The sequence below is a fragment of the Lutjanus erythropterus genome, chromosome 3 (genome assembly GCF_056507025.1).
Source record: "Lutjanus erythropterus isolate fLutEry1 chromosome 3, fLutEry1.hap2, whole genome shotgun sequence".
Lineage (NCBI taxonomy): Eukaryota > Metazoa > Chordata > Actinopteri > Lutjaniformes > Lutjanidae > Lutjanus > Lutjanus erythropterus.
This window is the reverse complement of record NC_139319.1, coordinates 13,331,162-13,349,322: the sequence shown is the minus strand read 5'-3', so window position 1 is coordinate 13,349,322 and position 18,161 is coordinate 13,331,162. Positions and strand designations below refer to the sequence as shown.

Genomic DNA, 18,161 nt, shown 5'->3' with positions numbered 1-18,161 from the left:
CAAGGCGGTAGGGAAAATGTGTGTTGCAGTGATGGGTGTGTGTGTGTGTGTGTGTGTGTGTGTGTGTGTGTGTATGCGTGCGTGTCTTTCTCAGAGGGGCGGAGCCAGGATTTTGTCGTGCCTCCTGGGTAATAAGCATACGGTCCATGAGGATTAGGGCTTAGACTAACCTCAATCTCCTCCTCTGACCAGTGGTGCTGCTAATAAGCTTATGCAACTTGTGCACATGGACAGCAATAACACACACACACACACACACATACATACAGACACACAAACACAGACACGGCCTGATTGTTCAGGGACACCCTGGGGAGAAACAATGTGCTGATAGACGTTTAGCCACTTCATTTCTTCTGTCATGTTAAAGGAATAAAGGCACATAGGTCGTCTGACTGACCATGAAGTGAACAAACACCTTATCAGTGTCCTCGCAGAATCTGTGTGTGTAGGTGTGTGTGTTTGGGTGAGTGAGGTGTAATCCTATTTCAAATTGTCTCGGGCCACGAGGATTATGATTGATATAGCTGGAAAATGGGTGCCTTCCACTGATCACTGAAGAGCAGCGAATGACTGAGGTAAAGAGGCAAACAATGAAAGTCTTTGTTTTTTGCTCCTGTATTGTAAATAAGGTCTCTACCTAAACATATTTCTGAGTTAAAATAAAGGCTAAATGAATGAAAGTGGAAAATTAAGTCTACTGAAACAGATAGAATTATACAACAACAAAGTTTTAAAGTTAAGTTGGATTGTAAACTGACAAGTCTGGCATGAATAACAATGCTACACTTAGTTAGCGACTGTATGCTATTATGTGTCATACACAAGGGCCCGGCCCACATGGACTTATAAAACACCTAAAAATGGCATTGCAGTGGCGAAATATTGTCAGGCAAGAACATAAGGCCCCACAATACGATATTATCATGAGACAAATGATTTTGCAATATGATGAGTACTGTAGGGCTGCGCCCGATAGTCCACTAAACTGTTAGTTGATGCCAGGAGTCTGTTGAGTAGTTGAGCAAGTTTTCATTTATTTGTTAGCCACAGGGGAAAAAAACGCCTAAAATTTCATTCGGGAGCTGCATCTTGCCTTTAGGCTCAGGGGATTGTTTCAACAAGGACCTTTTTTTCCAGTGCACTGCTGCTATTTGTGCTGTCGCTGCCATCAGTTAATTAAGCAGGCTAGCTTATTTAGCGGTGCTTCGGGATGCAGCCTCTGCAATCAGTGAAGGTCAGTTAATGGGGAATACAGCATCTGAAGGGATTTAAGGTTACAGCATCTCCGACTGGACTCTGACTCCAGGAATGATTGAATACACGGCACGATCAGGCAGGGATAGGAGGCGTGAAGCGGTAGAGGAGCGAGTTTGTAACTTAGCGACTTAATTTATAAGTCTTAAATTATTATCAGAAATGTGTGACGACTAGTTGACTAATGGCTTTAACTGACAACTTCTAGTCAACGGGAAAAATCTACAAATAACCTATGAATCACCGCCCACAGACTTTCTCAATGATTCAAAGAGGTTGGTTGTTTTTCTCAATGACAGCAGTTTTCCTAGTTGAGAAATCTTTGCGCCAATAACAGGTTTTGGGGGAGGGGATCTTCCTGTGCCAAAGTCAGAAAACTGTAAATAGAAAACCTGCAAGCATATTTGGTTGTGCTTCTATTTTTTTAGGTTTCAAGAGTTCCACCTTGTCTGTTGACAATGGAAAGCCCAAATTAGAAAGTCTACGCTATTTAAAGCCCTTTACAAGTTGAGCTTGTTCTTTTGTTTTCTTTCTCGGCTCAGTTAATCTCTTCACTGCCTTGATGGACACCCACCTGTGCTTTGTTTGAACTGAGCATAAACTGACCTCCTGTCTCCACTCTGCCCGAATATGTTCCACTTCCCCAGACTCCTAGATTCACTGTAAATACCACCACAGACAATCTGACATAACTCTGCTTGCTCATTCATGTGTTGAATGAGTTGCATGATCAACGAGCCATGAACGCTCTCGAAGATATAACTTCTTTATGTTTTTATTTTCTCATTCTTTGGCAGGATGAAGATGATGAGCTGGGAATGGTGTGATCTCAGTCAGAAAGCCATCTCTAGCCTCCAACCTGTTCAAAATGCAGCTGTTAGCCTTTTAAGTCAACTCCAGAAGACGACACCACATTAATCTCATCCTTGCTTCCCTTCACTGGCTGCCTGTGGGTTTTAGAATCGATTTGAGGATTTTATCACTGACATTTAAATGTCTGCAAGAGGCAAACTATATTTCTAACTTGAGATATCTGGCTAGTAGCCTTGGTGTGATCTTTCAAATCTCTTCTGAAAACCTTTTAATAGAAAAGTCTTTTTATAGTGAACATTTGATTTACTGTCTACTGTTTTATTTCTATTTTTGTCTTTGCTATTGCAGTATTCCACTAGCTTTTTCTTTTACAAGTTATTATATTGATATTCAAATTACATAATTGTGTGCCCTGTATATAGAACACTTTATAACTATGTAAACAAAGTTGTTGTTATTATTATTAGTGGTGTAATTGGATGTCATTGATCTGTGATCTGTATGGATCATCCCCCACGGTTGGCGTGCAGATGAGCTGCAGACTAAATTTAACCATCAAAGTTAATCTTGTTTGTGATATTAACTGTCAGGATCTCAAGGTGCAGCTGGGGTGAGGAGAGTGGGAACCTCAGAGTTGTGTTTTTGCTGTTTGCAGATGATGTGGTCCTTCATCAGACCGTGACCTTCAGCAGGTATTGGAATAGTCTGCAGTCGAGTGTGAAGCAGCAGGGATGAGCGTCAGCACCTCCATGTCTGAGGCCACGGTCCTCTGCCAGAAAACGATGGATTTTTCCCTCCAGGTGGGGAATTTGTTGCTGCCCACAGCGAAGGAGTTTGTTCACGAGTAAGATGGAGCGTGAGATCGACAGACGTTCACCACTGTAATGGAGAAAAGGGAGTAAATGATTTGGGGCATTTTCAGTGGTTTAACTGGGAAAATGGGCCTGCTTGTCATCACAGAAATAGATCATAAGATTATGATGCTTATTGCATCTTCAACAATATCTGGTGCCTTCCCTTCAAAACACAATTCAGCTTGTTCACTGGAGCAGCTCTGTCTGTTGTACAGCCTTCAGTGTTGACAGACTATTACTTGTGACATGTAACCAATCAGATATTTCTGTGGGTGGGACATTAAGCAAGACTACAGGGTGTAGTATTTTTAGGGGTGTCAGAATTTATTTTAAATCCAAAATCAACTGAAATGAGCTTTCACTTTGAATGATAGAACTGAAAAGGCAGAACTGGCAATTCTCACAGTACTTTTTTTTCTCTCCACCCGTGCCTACTTGCGTCTGAATAAAAAAAATCAACACTTAAGAGATGACACAGCGTAGCTTATCTTCCCTCATGTCACAGTTAATCTTTTTAAGCAGTAAGTTTAAAATGTCAGAGCGCCCTCAGGGCATGAAACCAATGATCTGCAGATATTTACAAATCAAAAGTTGATAGAGTAACAGTGATAAGGCCAGTATTGCTTTTCTTTATAATGTATGTAATTATTTATTATATGTTACATCGTATACTAGAATATAGTACAGTACTTGTAGTAGACTGTTTTTTCTATTATATAGTGTATTATTATTCTTTTTGTTGTTATGATTTTTTTAAATTTTATTTATGTATTTATTTACCATTACTACAGTGATGATTAACCCTAACCCCCTTGTTTCTGTTTTGCTGATCAGAAAAATGGTCGGATCCATGACTCAAAACTGTAATAAGGTCTCAACTGTGAGTTTAATGATCTGCTGTCCTATTATTAGAACGTCTGCATGGAGAACATTCAACAGCTTGCTAGGTGTTGCAGCAGCTCAGTTTTCAACAAGCTTAGTGAGAGAAGAAGTTCTCAGACATGTGTCCCACATACGTTTGCCCACCCACATCCTTTTCACACACATTGCTGCGATACCATTTAATTGCAGTGGAAATGGGGAAGTCAAAAAACACTGGTTTTGTGGTCTTTACAAAAACTAAGTGCTGCTCTGTCACCATTACCACATGACTTCTTAGAAGATATGTTTGTGTATGCGTGCGGGGGGGGGGGGTCAGGAGACAAAAGGATTAGTTCCACTGCAACTGGCAACTGGCCGGCAACCACATCACATGAAGAAAAACAGAAATCTTTATCCTCCACCCCCAGTTTCAGTTTCAGACGCACATCTGTGGTTACCAACATAAAAATCATCTAGGTCAAACACTCCTACTTAGAGCAATGTTAAATCTTAAAATTAAGACATTCATACATTTTACACAGGGAGCTTCTACTGGTAAACACACACACACACTGCACACACACAGGGCCCATTAATAATTAGGGTTAATATGATCTCACTTGAACTTGAGAGGGGAGGTGTTAGTCTGCTCTTCACAGTTTTTGAGTGAGATACATGAGATACACAGAGATACACAACACACACACACACACACACACACACACACAGAGAAAGAGAGAGAGGGTGTGTGAGTATGTGCAATGAAGCTGCTGTGTCAACATCTTAATGCTCCAGTAACACATCCTGGGTAAGTTTTTAATCCTAATTTTGACTCAGTGTGTGCTGGGAAGGGACGTCACCTTTCAGGGGTGATTTAACAGATGAGGCGTTCAAGTGTCCTGTTCACAGGTGTAGATGGCATCTCCATGGACCGAGCTGGAGGTGTTGACGATCATGTTCTCTCTCCTGGTTTTCACCCTCTTCACACTCACGGGGATGCTTAATGAGGAATGTGCACATTCGAATGGTACGACTGCAGACACACACAAACACACATTTTCCAATTACTGTCTTTGACCCTTCTAATACTATTAGAAGCAAATGTTCTTCGATTTTTCAACAGTGCACTTTGCATTTATAAAAATGATTACTGCCGTTTCCATACAGGCTTAAAATATGGGTGGAAAGAAGCCCATGACAGTTTATTTGGTAAATCTAGAGGCCCAACACAACAGTGCTGCAATAAATCCCATGTTAATGTACAGCTGTACTTCTGGTTTTGTTGAGAATGTTTTAGAGAACTGCTGATTCATATTTATTATCATTTTGCAGGCTGTGGTTTGTGTGTCCACTCTCATTAATATAAATGTGGTAGATTAGATTTTAGGGACATCTTGACACCTGTCACTTCACGGTAACAGGATATAACTGGGCGTAGAAGCAACAAATTACAACTACTCAAATTACCGTTACTAAGTCATTTTTTGGTCACTTTTTTGGGTACTTTCATGAGTGTTTTTTCAAGTCTATACTTTTACATGTATTTAAGTAAGCGTTTTTGTAGTCAATATGCCTTTGTGATCGCAAACTGTTGGGAGCAATTCATACTGAAGATTTGGAGAAATGGACACCCCTTTTGACTGAAGGTATTCCTTCAATATCAGCATTTTCACTTGTAGTAGTAGCAGTACTTATATACTTGAGTGCAGTTTTTCAGTACATTTTCCACAACAGAATTTAACTCGACAGCCTGCGTGGCAGTTGTATTACACTGCATTAGTTTTAGCAAACTGGCATCGTGGTGCATAGTACTGAAATATAAACAATAAACACAACCTACAATATCTATTAAATTATTTAAGGGGCTTTTTTTGTCTAAAGAATGTGAAACTCATTGATGATAATGTTGTTAATTTTAATGTTGATTATGTATATAGAAAAAGTATTAATATAGATAGATATAAACGTTGATTATGGATCTATTAATTAAGTTGTACGTTGATTAGTATAGAAAACAGGTAGGACCAGATAAGTTCCGTAGTTACAGCACAACGAAACTACGGCCTCAAACATTGTGTAATCAATTCAAAATATCTGGATGTAATTTAGGATGGGAAGTATCATTAAATTCCGAGGAAAGATGAAAGAGCACTTTCAGGTTTTCTAAAAGTGTGTTTTAAGTCAACATTTGAAAAGAATTATAAATATATTGTAGGCCTCAATACATAAAGAAAGTCACTGCCTCAGATGTCTCATTTAAAAATGTGTCATATTATTGAACATTATTAATCTTCACCAAGGTCAGATTTATTACAGCACTTTTGTGTTAGACCGCATTTAATTTAGCTAGATGTAGTATATATAGTATATGCAGAAAATGTGATTTCTCTTTTTTGTGCAAAATAACAGAAATATCCAGTAATGCAATAAACACCCTTAAAAAAAAAAAAAAATACTGCAAAATATTGAAATACTGCAAACGCTCTGATAAAGGCTCTGTGCTGAAACACATGAGCATTGGTCTACAGCATTGTGAGTCAAATACATAATTGAAGTGCGAGTATCTGTGCGAGTATAGAGTGTCTAATAATTGTGTTTTATTTCTTTCTATGCTGCTTGCTGCATATAAACTGTACATATGACATATGTTATTCCTATAGATTTTTGCACAACAGTCGATGTATAAAGTAAGTCAGGTATTAGGGACGCAGCATAAATATTGGTGCCAATAAACTGTTGGCCGATAATGGGGAATTTATATTATTATTTAATATTTGGCTGATGAAATTATAATATAGATAATGTCTGATTTGAAAGATTAATTCAAATCATTTAATTTGAGTTATTGGTCTATAAAAGCCAGTTTGTTGATGTTCTTACTAGAGAAAATAAATGAACATTTGGTCAGAGTGGTGGAATATTAAATTATCTTTGCTCATCACATCTTAGCCTTTCTTCACCTCAGGTGTGCATAAACTACAGGTTATATGAAAATTTTATTTTTAAAAGACAAAAATGTAAAATTATTGGTTACTTTATTGGTGTTAGTCATGAGAAGCATATAATTATCAGTTATTGTATTGACTGATAAAAACTCATATCATGCATCCCTATAAAGCACAGAAAAACATGATGTATGTTGTATTACCTGCTAAAAATAATCTAACTTATCTAACAAATATCCTCTTCTTTCACTGTGACAAATAGTTGTACGCTGAGGTGGAAAAACCAAAGGAAGCGATCATCTTTGTTATTTTCTATTCATCAGAATCAAAGACACGACCACAGAGTGAGGAGCTGATCGTCTGACTCCTGATGAGCTTCATGTCTAGGAATAAAAAACTTCAGAGGGAAACAGCGCTCCCTGTCCTTCCCGTTTGCTGCCTAATGAGGACGTGTCAGCCAAAGCCTTGTATTAGTGTGTGAGTGTGTGTTATCAGTTATCAGAACAAAGTCTAAATGGTGACCTCAGAACACGTGTGTCTGTGTGCTTTTGCACTTGGTTAAAGGATCCAGTGTTATTCACTTCCAGGATGAGGCATAAAGGAGGAGGAGGCTGTAAAAAAAAAAAAGTCAATAAACAAAGTGGAACTTTCACTTCTACCAAGTGCACCAACACGATACCTCATGCCAGCTTTCTTTCCTCTTTGAGAGTGTGTGTATGTTAAGACACACAAAAGTACTTTCGTTGTGATCTTCAGATCTGAAAACAGCAGCTGTGATTCTTCCACTGGTGAGTCTCAAAACCTTCTTCTATTTTTCTTCCTACTTTTCTTGTTGTACCCTGCCATTTGATTTGCTCAAACAAGAAATATAAAATATTTATCAAACAAAGGTAATCTCTTGTGGAAATCTACAGCACCAGAGAGGCTTTTTAAAAAATCTAGGTCAGAAACAAAAGGTGTGCTGGCAGGATTAGAGTGAGCTTGCAAATTATTCTGCAGGAATGAGACATCTGAATCATTTCTTGTCGGGGATCAAAGGGTGGAGCTTGTGTGAATGAGCAGATCTGCAGCAACAAGAAAAATGTGTGAATCACAGGCCATCTGTGTTTGGCCATTATGTTTCCTTCAGCCTCTCAGTGATAATATAAAACTGCACGGTGCAACATTAAATGATACCTGTTAATGCATTCATTCAAACAGATATTTATTTACTGTAACTCTTGACCTTCTTTTACTGACGTTCAGCACATTATCATACATCTATTCATAGAAACAGTGATTACTCTGTGGTTAATAGTCAGAAATATTTGGTTAAAGGTAGACAGCTAAGCCATTTTGGTTGAACTTTTAGAAAAAAGGGTTTGATCATTAAACATGAATGCAATGAAAAATGTATTCACTGAAGTAAAATTCTGAGTTTGCTTGAAAGTTTCTGAAAGTTGTCCAAAAACTTCTGTGTCTCTGCTCTTTTTCTTTGATTTCCACACTGACTGTTTTATGCATGTGAGCCCTGCCAGTCATGCTATGTGCATAGTGCATTTCTTTACTTTGTGACAGCATGTGAAAAACCGCATCTGATACTGCTAAGGTCATGTCAGCTGTATAGTTTATACATGTTTGCTTGAAAGTGTCATAAATAGAAGATTCTGCAACGAGATCTGCTTTAAATCTGTCTGTCAACAGAAACTTAATTTCGTTTTTCAATACAAAAAACATACACAGACCAGCACTACAAAGATTACTGTAGGGTGATCGAGGAGCATGAGTCATTATAAACAAATAACTGACAGAACTAAAGGTTACAAATAGCAGGATTATGTCACTCCCTGGTGGCACAGACCGGCTACTGCACCTCAAGCTGTGTGTCGACATTCTTGTCATGAAAATACATGTATTTAATGTATGTGGTGCAAAACAATGCCTTTTGTCCTGACAAATAAAATACATTTGCATTTAAACAAGCAATAACTTGCAATTTAACTATGACGAAGTGAAAAGAACAGGTCGCTTTAATCTACTTATCAGGCTGTAAATCAACACAACCTTCTCCCACACAAACTTTTGTTTGCATTTATGTTTTTTTAAAGTGTTTTCTTTAATTCTTTTTAAATGCTATATGATCATACCATTGTTTTACTATTTGTCTTTGCTCATATGATTATGTTTTTTTTTAACATTTGCTTTTGATGCTTTTACATCCCAACAACCTGCCAGGGACTGCAAGTGAAAATTAGCCTGTGAGGCTAAATCTGCACATTTACTTGATGTCTTAAAGGGACAGTTCACCCCAAAATCAAAAATATTTATTTTTTACATTTTTCCTCTTACCTATAGTGCTTTTTATTCATCTAGATTGTTTTGTTGTGAGATGCTGAGTTTTGGAGACAGAGGTATCTGCCTTCTTTCAAATATGATGGAACTAGACAGCACTTGGCTTGTGGTGCTCAATGCACCAAAAAAATACTTTTTTAAAACTCAACAGCAATATCTCTTTCCAGAAGTCAAACCCAAAATAACTCACTCAAAATAATCCATATCATATATGACTGGCAGCAGGATCTAAAATTAACTTTGCTAGTGAATGTTCACATTTTACCAACCACTCAATAGATGAGCGATCCTTTTTTTGGCTGTCAATTTAAGCATTTGGCTGGTGGCTGGTGATAATTTTGGTCTTACATGAAACTGCTCACAACAAGGTCTGTCGATTATCATGATTATCATCATGATTGTCATAATTTCTGAGTTTTTCAAATGTATTTTTTGGTGCTTTGAGCACTACAAGCTGAGTGGCATGTAGTTCCTTTATCCAAGAGAAGGCAGACATCTCTACAGAAGATACCTCCAAAACCTGACTACTCACACCAAAACAATCTAGATGGATGAGCAGTGCTACAGGCTAGAGGATAAATATGTATTTTTGATTTGGGGTGAACTGTCCCTTTAATGTGGAGATGTCACATAATGACCTGCCTTGTGTTGGGTAGTTGTTTAGATGGACCTGCCATTCTCTGGCTTTGAGCTGACCTTCATTATCGTCGCCTTCGTCATCTTCTCACTCTTCAGCTTGGCTTCAGTCTGTGTCCAACCTCAAGAAACGCATCCAGGTACACAGTCCTCCTCCGCTGTCAGACACAAACACACACACAGACAAAATCAGCTTTTCAAATGCTGCCAACTGTATGTCTGCTCTCTTTCAGAAGAAGTTGTCTTTGAAGCAAAGAAGTCACGACCATCTAGAGACAGAAAGCAAAGAGTCATCATCAAGCAAGCTGGAAAGAAACCATAAAGTATAAGTGTGTACTGCAGGCTTTTCAGTGGACTAAGAACTTCTCTAAATTGGCTCAAAATGAGCTTTTCTTTTGTACTGCTTTTTTTGTAATAAAGAAGGTCATTATGCCACGGTCTTGAGGAAATGTCCCTAACACTTTGTTTTCTCAATCATACGGCAGCAATAAACTTGTTCCCCATGAATGACGCAGTCGTATATCTTATACAAACGTGAAAAAAAAAAAGTTTGATGACTGTTATGTATCGACCATAGACTGTATAAAACATGGATGTATTCTCTGTGACATCACCCAAAGTTTTCAGTAGAGCCATTGTGATGCTCAGTGTGGTGGCTCGACCGTCACCATTTTGGCAGTACCTGACTCCAGGCTAATCCAAAAATTGGCAAAGAGATGAAGCTTGGGTCAACTGAAATGGCTACCTAACGGCTAGCCATCTGTGATGGCACCCACCTGCCACTCAAAGCAGCCACGCCTTTAATTATGCCTAACTTAAAACCTTAAAGGGACAGCTCACCTCAAAATCAATTTTTTCCCCCTGGCCTGTAGTGCTATTTATCAATCTAGATAGTTTTGGTGTGAGTTGCAGAGTTTTGGAAATATCAGCTGTAGAGATGTCTGCCTTCTCTCCAATATAATGGAACTAGATGGCACTCGGCTTGTGGTGCTCAAAAAACCCTCCCCCAATTTTTTTCTCCTTCCAGAAATCATGACCTGGTTACTCAAGTTAATCCACAGAGCTTGATGTGAGCAGTTTCATGTAGAAACTACTTTCTGTCAAGTTGAAAAGAAATCTATCTTAAGTGACTTCTATCGACAGAAACATGTTCCATGTGTTGATAATCCTGATATGTCGCTTACAGATGCTTACAGAAAGAAAACAGGGTGATGCTGCTGTCTCACTGCTGCTCCTGCAGGACAGAAGGTGCTCAGTGTTTCACTTACAGCACTCAGTTGAACAGCTGAGGTGAGACATTTCCAGTTTGTGGAGCTACACAGATCTATACTGTAGCTGCCTCTGTCTAAAATAGTCCCACACTTTAAATGACTGTGGCAAGGCTTGTGCCCCCTTGTTCTCCAGGTGAATCCATGCTTTGACCAAGCGCAGCAGTTCATACCGATGTGTCAATGCACGTTATGTAAAAATGCAAATGCAACAAAAATGCTTCTTTGACCTACACCAGCTTTAAGTAAGGAAAAGTACACATGAAGCAGAAATGTTATTTTCTCTATGTCCTTTGTATATTTGTATTGTATTTGCTGATATGTTTGGCCAAGGACCTCCAAGATCCATACTGCACTTTAAAAATCAAACCACAAAGTGGACACTGGGTTTGTCTGTCCACAGAAGCCGCTGTGTCTGGGTTAGGGTTTAACAAACCAAGTGACTTTTGGCCCCTGGAGCCCCATTGGGGTGACATCCTGGGGGGTGAGAGGCTGCACCCTGTTGAGTTTGCCCCCTGACCCCTGAGCCCTCCGTCACTCCTCCACAGTCAGCCGTCTAGTTGCCGACGCGGAGGGGAGGAGACGCTCCAGAATAAAGACGAAGTCAATCAAGCCTTGTGAGATTCTATCTTTTTCTTCAGAGTGCAAGAGAAGAAAAAAAAAAAAACTGAAACGCCCGGCTCATTTGTGTCGTGTGATGTGTCCTGATGGTCCATACCGTTTGTGTGTGTATTGGGTGTTCACTGCTGTTCATGTGCGTCCATTCAGCTACGTATTGGCCTATCTGAGATAAAGGGGCTTAAGAGTAATTAAGCTCTGGCTGGCTGCGGCCCTCATTAACACTGACGACCTTATGGCATGACAACAGAGCCACTATCACTCCAACGATTGACAACGAACTGACCCATCAGATCACAATCAACACTCGTACACACACACACACACAGACACTGGACTACACCCAAGAAAATCAGACATCACGGCACATCATCTACTTTCTCCTCTGTATCCATGTGAATGAGAGTATGTTCACAGAAAACTATGGTCAATACTACTCGGGTTATATTTTTGTTAGTCTAGCAATCAGTTCATTTGGTTATGATAACACTGCACTCACAGAAATCACTACTAATATGTGCAACACGGCAACAAACACAAGTTTTCATTTAAGAATCACAAGTTTTCCTTTACAAAAAAAAAAGTGACAAATTAAAGGAAGATCTTAAAGAAAAAAAAAACAAATGCTTCCATACATTTTGGGCACTGATCTACACCCCATACATGATGAGGTTTTGAGCACTTTACCAGATGTTTACCTGTCTGTCTGGCTGTGGACAGATTTAGTCAACAAGGGTGTATTTCAGATCAAAATGAAGGCTGTGTTAGAAGATGGGTGTGGTCAAATCCTGGTGTAGTCCAATTGAAAGATGGTCTCCAGTTCAACGTTATCAATTAGGGCTGACTATGATTATTATCAATTAATATGCCAGTTATTGTCTTAATTAATTGATTCATAGTTCTGTCAATAGAGTGTAAAAGAACTGTGAAAAATGCCTGTCACAAACAGGGGTGGGGGAAATGAAAATAATCTTAAAATATTAGGAATAAATGCAGAAAAGTTAGGACTTAAAAATTAAAAACCCAATTCTCTACATTCTCACAAAAACTAGGCTACTTTTTGAGTTTTGAGAGACATTACAGCTATAGATATGCCATTATTTGTCTTTATCTGTGTGTATATAAGCATTTATCAATTGCCGGGTGTACTTGTGCACAATGCAATAATGTTCAGCAAAGTGGAAAAGAAACAGAGTCTTTTTATGACACACTGTTCCCTTCAACAGGTTTTATCAGAGAGGAAGTTCTTTATCTGTGGTTCCTGGTCAGGAGATGATGGGAGAGGAAGAAGAAAGTGAAAATTCAGGAGGGGAGGAGAGGCTGCAGCTTCCTCTGTAGTCGTAAAGATCACAGCTGACTAGGAAGACCACGATTACAAACAGTGGTAATAACAGCAGGTCTGCCCAACTCTGTATCTCCTGAGATACACGCTCATCCATAATGCTTCAAATAACCAAAGTGGCTAAAGAAAATGGGATAGATCACACAAATACACTTGTAGCATGACATTTAACTTTGTGGTCACCAAAGTATATTCTGAACTGCTTCCATACATGCTGCAGATTAATACTTTCACATCTAGTATTCTGATTATTGATTCTCACTCTCCAGTCATTCTGTTGAAGTGTCTGTTGAGTTCAAATATTGACTATTAAAGTGCAAAGATCTTGAAGGATAGGATGCTCATTTAGAGTGGTCAGATCAATACTAGGGCTGGATGTAATGCAAAATTTAATATGACATAAGCAGAGTCCATTTCACATCACACATTAGCTAGTGCTTCACACTGTTGCAGCTGTAGGATAGAGAAGAGAGGCAAGGTACTCGAGAGTACACATGAATGTCCCATTCACTGGATTTTCCCAGAAAAAACATCCTGAATCCTTTTCAGAAAAATCAGGACACAAGTTTTATCATTGTAAACAAAACTTGAAAAGAAAGACAAAGCAAAGTCAGTGAAGGTCTCATTTTTTTAAGTTATGGTAGATATCCGCTCTCAAATTGGCAATATAAAGCAATTAACACTTACCTCCCCTTAGTACCTTTAATCTTTCTAAAAAATCAGTCTAAAATATGTCAGAATCATAAGTGTCTTTAAATTAGCCCCTTTTTTTCCTGAGCAACAGCTGAAAACCTAAATATTTTTAATTTACACTAATATTAAACAGAGAAAAGTAGCAAAACTTCACATTTTAAAAGCTGCAACTTCTGAATTTTAGGCATTTTTGCTAAAGAAAATTTATTTTCTGTAGACCAACTAATTGATTAAATGACAGAATTTCAGAAATTGTATCAATTTGAAGAGTCTTTTTTTAACATTATTTTGAGAAACAGAAACATCTTCAACAAAAGGTGAAATTTATCAAATCTTAAATATTGACTGAACCTTGCCTAAATTAAAAATTGGAAATCGATTCAATCAAGGTATAAGCAAACTAAGAGGGGTTGTTCTGATATAAATACCACTGTCAGAAACAGCCTAAAATGCTGGTATTGGTATTTGTGAGTACGCAACTCTATGCACCGATTCGATACCATTCAATTTATTAACCCCAAAATGGTACCATACTACTTTCCAGCAGTGTCCTGCATGCCATTCTCCCCCAGGATGGGGAGGTAATGTTCTATGGCATTCTCGGTATCAGCCATTATGCACAGTTCAGATAATGGACTCGGTATTGGGAAAGAAAAATGGTATCAGAACCATCACTAATAACAAAACAAATCTAAGCAGGTGTTTCATGTCAGCTTTCAGTAGTTCAGTTTTAGATACTAACTGCAACGGACATATAAGTTGGCACCAAATGAGTCAGTCAACAGAAAATTAATCTATTTTTTTTTTTATAGTTGATTAATAGGGTAGTTTGGATCATTTGAAGTGGGGTTATATAAGGTACTTATCAATAGTCAGTGTATTACCTACAGTGGATGGTGGTTGACATGCCCCCAGTTTCATACAGGTGAAGGAAGCTAAGTAATGTCCTGCTGCTGTGGACAGAGTCAGCATCAAAATATATTTCAGCTGCCTAAAAAAATCTGAATCAGTTTAAGTGCACACCATATTTATAATATTCTTACCACTTTACTTTGCTGTCAGACACTCCAAGGCAAAAAGACTCTTTTGGCAAAATAGGTCGTTTTACCTTGAAGAACAGGTGTTTTAAAAGGTTACTTCAGATTTACTGAAGACACATAATAACCCAAACGAACCTGGGTTATGCCTGGGACCTGAAACTCTTCTGTTGTGCAAGGCAAAATTACTGTCTTTTGGTTTTGGAAAGTGCAGTATTTGCCTTGGAGAAGGCTGGTAAAGTGGTGAAAATATTCTAGATATAATGTACACTTCAAATGATGTTCATTTTCTTAGGTGGACCTGTCCACAACAGCACATTGCTGAGCTTCTGCGCTGGTACTCCTCTCTGCTTCTCCAAACTGGGGGCATGTCGACCACCACCTGCCTTAGGCAATACACTGACTATCCATGAGTACCTACCTGAGATGATACCCAACTATAAATAAGCCACACTGTCCCTTTAACCTTTAACATTTAAGAAGCAAAAACAGCAAACATCCTCTAGTTCCAGCTTCTCCAATGTGAAGATTTTGCTGCTTCTCTCTGTTTTATATCATCACTGAAACTTTTTAGGCCATGACCACTTGATGTGACAAAACATGACAACTGAAGACGTCACCTTGAATTACAAAGGGCTTTTTAAAATTATTTTATGGGGTAAACAATTAGGGGGAAACATTTGTTAGGTGCCAAAAAAGAACTGAGGTTCAGTACCAAACACCAATTATCACACAGCAAAGAACAACCTTTAACCCTGGAGCGAGGTTTACCTCAGGGCAGCCCTGCCAAGGTACTGAGGCAGTTTAATAGGAGGTTGCCCTCTGTGTGTGTGTGTGTGTGTGTGTGTGTGAGTGTCTCGTAGGGGAGTGTTTGAGCAGGCTGGGTAATCCCTGTAAAGACGTATAATCCCCAGGAAGAGCAAATATTACAACATGCTCGACTCAGTCACACAGAAAACCTGGTGGGAAGAATTTGGTACGATTCACTTGTTTTCTGATTTGAAGAGCAGAAACAGAGACAGAAACAGAGAGAGACACAGAGAAACTGAGGTTTGGCAGCAGTTGGATGCAGTGGATACCAGGTGGCTCTGAATGACAATTGAGACAAAATTAGCATATTCAAATAGGGAAAATAAAAGTTTTTTAAAAGACAATGGCAGCTGATATGCAAAGTGCAGCTTGCCACAGAAACAAACTACATACCTCAGCTGAGTGTTTGCTGCAGGATGAATGTGTGTGTGTACTCGGGGTTTATGTGCTTGTACGTTGGCCAAATGCATGAGGAATCTCTGTCATTTCACGCAACATTTTTGCAAACAGCATAAAGCAATAAAGGCAAAATTTCTAAAGACGTTATCACACTGACACACATACCAGCACAAGAAAGCCACACAAACAGGGAGACTCTGGATTCTTTTGTCTAATTTTGAGGGCTAAAGAGAGCTGACAGTCCAGATGCTTGTTCAAAGTCTCTGTGACTATTTTGAGCCCCCCGGTCCATTAGTGTCCTGCTGCTTCTCTAATCCTCATTCACATGTAATGGCTGACATTTCATCTTAATGTGTTAATTCATTAGCTGGGTGCTGAATGGAGAGTCTCAGTCCACAGAGACGGCCGTAAGCAGACACGCTAATGAGTCCCAACACTTTGCAAAAGCCACCGGCAACCACAGGGCTAATGCCAAGAGAACTGGGTTACCTGCTGCAAGAAAATCCCCTCGTGTACCACCAACTGACAACCTGCAGGAGAGGCAGGGCTGCCTGAGTACTGTTTGAATATTCTGATACTTGTGCAGATACAACAGCAGAGCTTTGGCAGGAATAAAGATTTGAAACTTACTTTATGAAACATGTTTTCTGCAAAACCCCACAAGCGCACCAACTTAAGATAGAACATAAAAGTCTAAAACTGACAAAATTTCAGCACAAATCAGAAACTACCTGATCAAGGAATAAGTAAACAAGGTTATAAATCTGACAAGACGTTTAATACCAGTTTACCTGTTTAGAAAACAGATGATACTATTCTGATACCTGAACTCTGTGTATTGACTGATACTGAGTACTGATACAATACCAATGCAATGTTTACTAACTGTGTACTAACCCTGTATAGATGTGATATGACTGACATTGTTGAATGGTTTGGCACTTTGGCAGAAAAAAAGGACTAAGATTCTACGCCTAACCGTTATACTCGCACACAAATTGATATGTGATTAAAGAATATATTCTTAAAATGATGAATCTGATCAAGTATTCGATTCCCATTCAGTACTCAACAGTTTTTGATACTGAGCGCTACAGACATATTTAGATTATTGCAAAAAAACATTTTGGGGTGTGACAGACGATGCTAATGAAAACATGCTAACAAAGTGAAATAAACTAACTGACTGAGGGCTGCAACTAACATTTTTTTAATTGCTTAATTTTTTTAAAAAGTCAAAAATCTGTGGAAAATGCATATCACAATTTGTCTAACAAACAGTCCAAAACTCTTCATTTAGTCATGTCATCACGAGTGAAATGACAAAGTAAAGCAGCAAATCCTTACATTTGAGAAGCCAGAAAAAGCAAATGTTTGACGTTTTTTGCTTGAAAAAAAAAACTGAAGCAATTGATAGATTACCAAAATAGTAGGCAGTTAATTTTCTTTTGATCCAGTAATCGGTTAATCGACTAATTGTTGCAGTCTTTTTAAGGATTAAGTGCTCGTTTTGGAAAGCTGGAAAGTTAGATTTTATAGATGGTACCTTAAAAACAAAATTCTCAAATAAAACAGCTGCATTAAGGATCGTATTTTAGAAAAATGCAGAAAAAATACAGTTTTATCCATGTAACTACATGCCCTCCTCACACAGAGAGACACTTGTGCAGACAGACAGACAGTAGACGGCATCCCAGACAGACAGTCAGCGTCAGAGTATTGTTAGTCCAGTGCATCACTGGATTTCATTCAGTCAGGACCCCAGCCCTGAAATGCTTGGCGTAAACACCCCCCCCACCACCACCACCACCCAAAAGCCCCAGATGTGGGTGTCCTTCTCAGTGCTGCGGGGGTAGGGGGACATCTGAGGGAGGAGGGGGGAATCTGGCTCTGGAACCTGCTACAGCTTCTTAAATTTTTGCTCTAATGTTAGAAGTGATAAATCAACATGGCCTGCTTCCTCTGCTCTCTTTTAATATTTCAATCACTCACATAGTTGTGCGCGCACACACACACACACACATACACACAAACATCCATGCATACACAACATGCAGCACATAGTGTGTGTTAAAGGGGCAGTTAGAAGGTAGGGAGGGGGCTTCCTGTCACTTGAATTACCCTCTACATGTGGGGTCAATATGTGCAATGCTTAAGTGTGTGCGTGTGTGTGTGTGTGTGTGTGTGTGAGAGTGTGTGTGTCAGGGGTTGAGGTGGGGGCTGCTCTGGGAGCTACACCCCCCTTCATACTCCCCCCCCCCCCCCCGCCTCTAAAAGCCTGTATAAAGGAGGTGGGG

The 18,161-nt window shown here is 39.1% G+C and overlaps 1 long non-coding RNA gene across 1 annotated transcript; it reads left to right on the top strand.

Moving 5' to 3' along the window:
* The first annotated feature begins 4,463 nt into the window (after positions 1 to 4,463).
* On the top strand, positions 4,464 to 7,515 carry LOC146329774 (uncharacterized). Its single transcript, XR_014769832.1, has 3 exons — positions 4,464 to 4,593; positions 4,695 to 4,812; positions 7,054 to 7,515. It is a non-coding gene; the product is annotated as an uncharacterized LOC146329774 (long non-coding RNA).
* Positions 7,516 to 18,161: the final 10,646 nt, after the last annotated feature.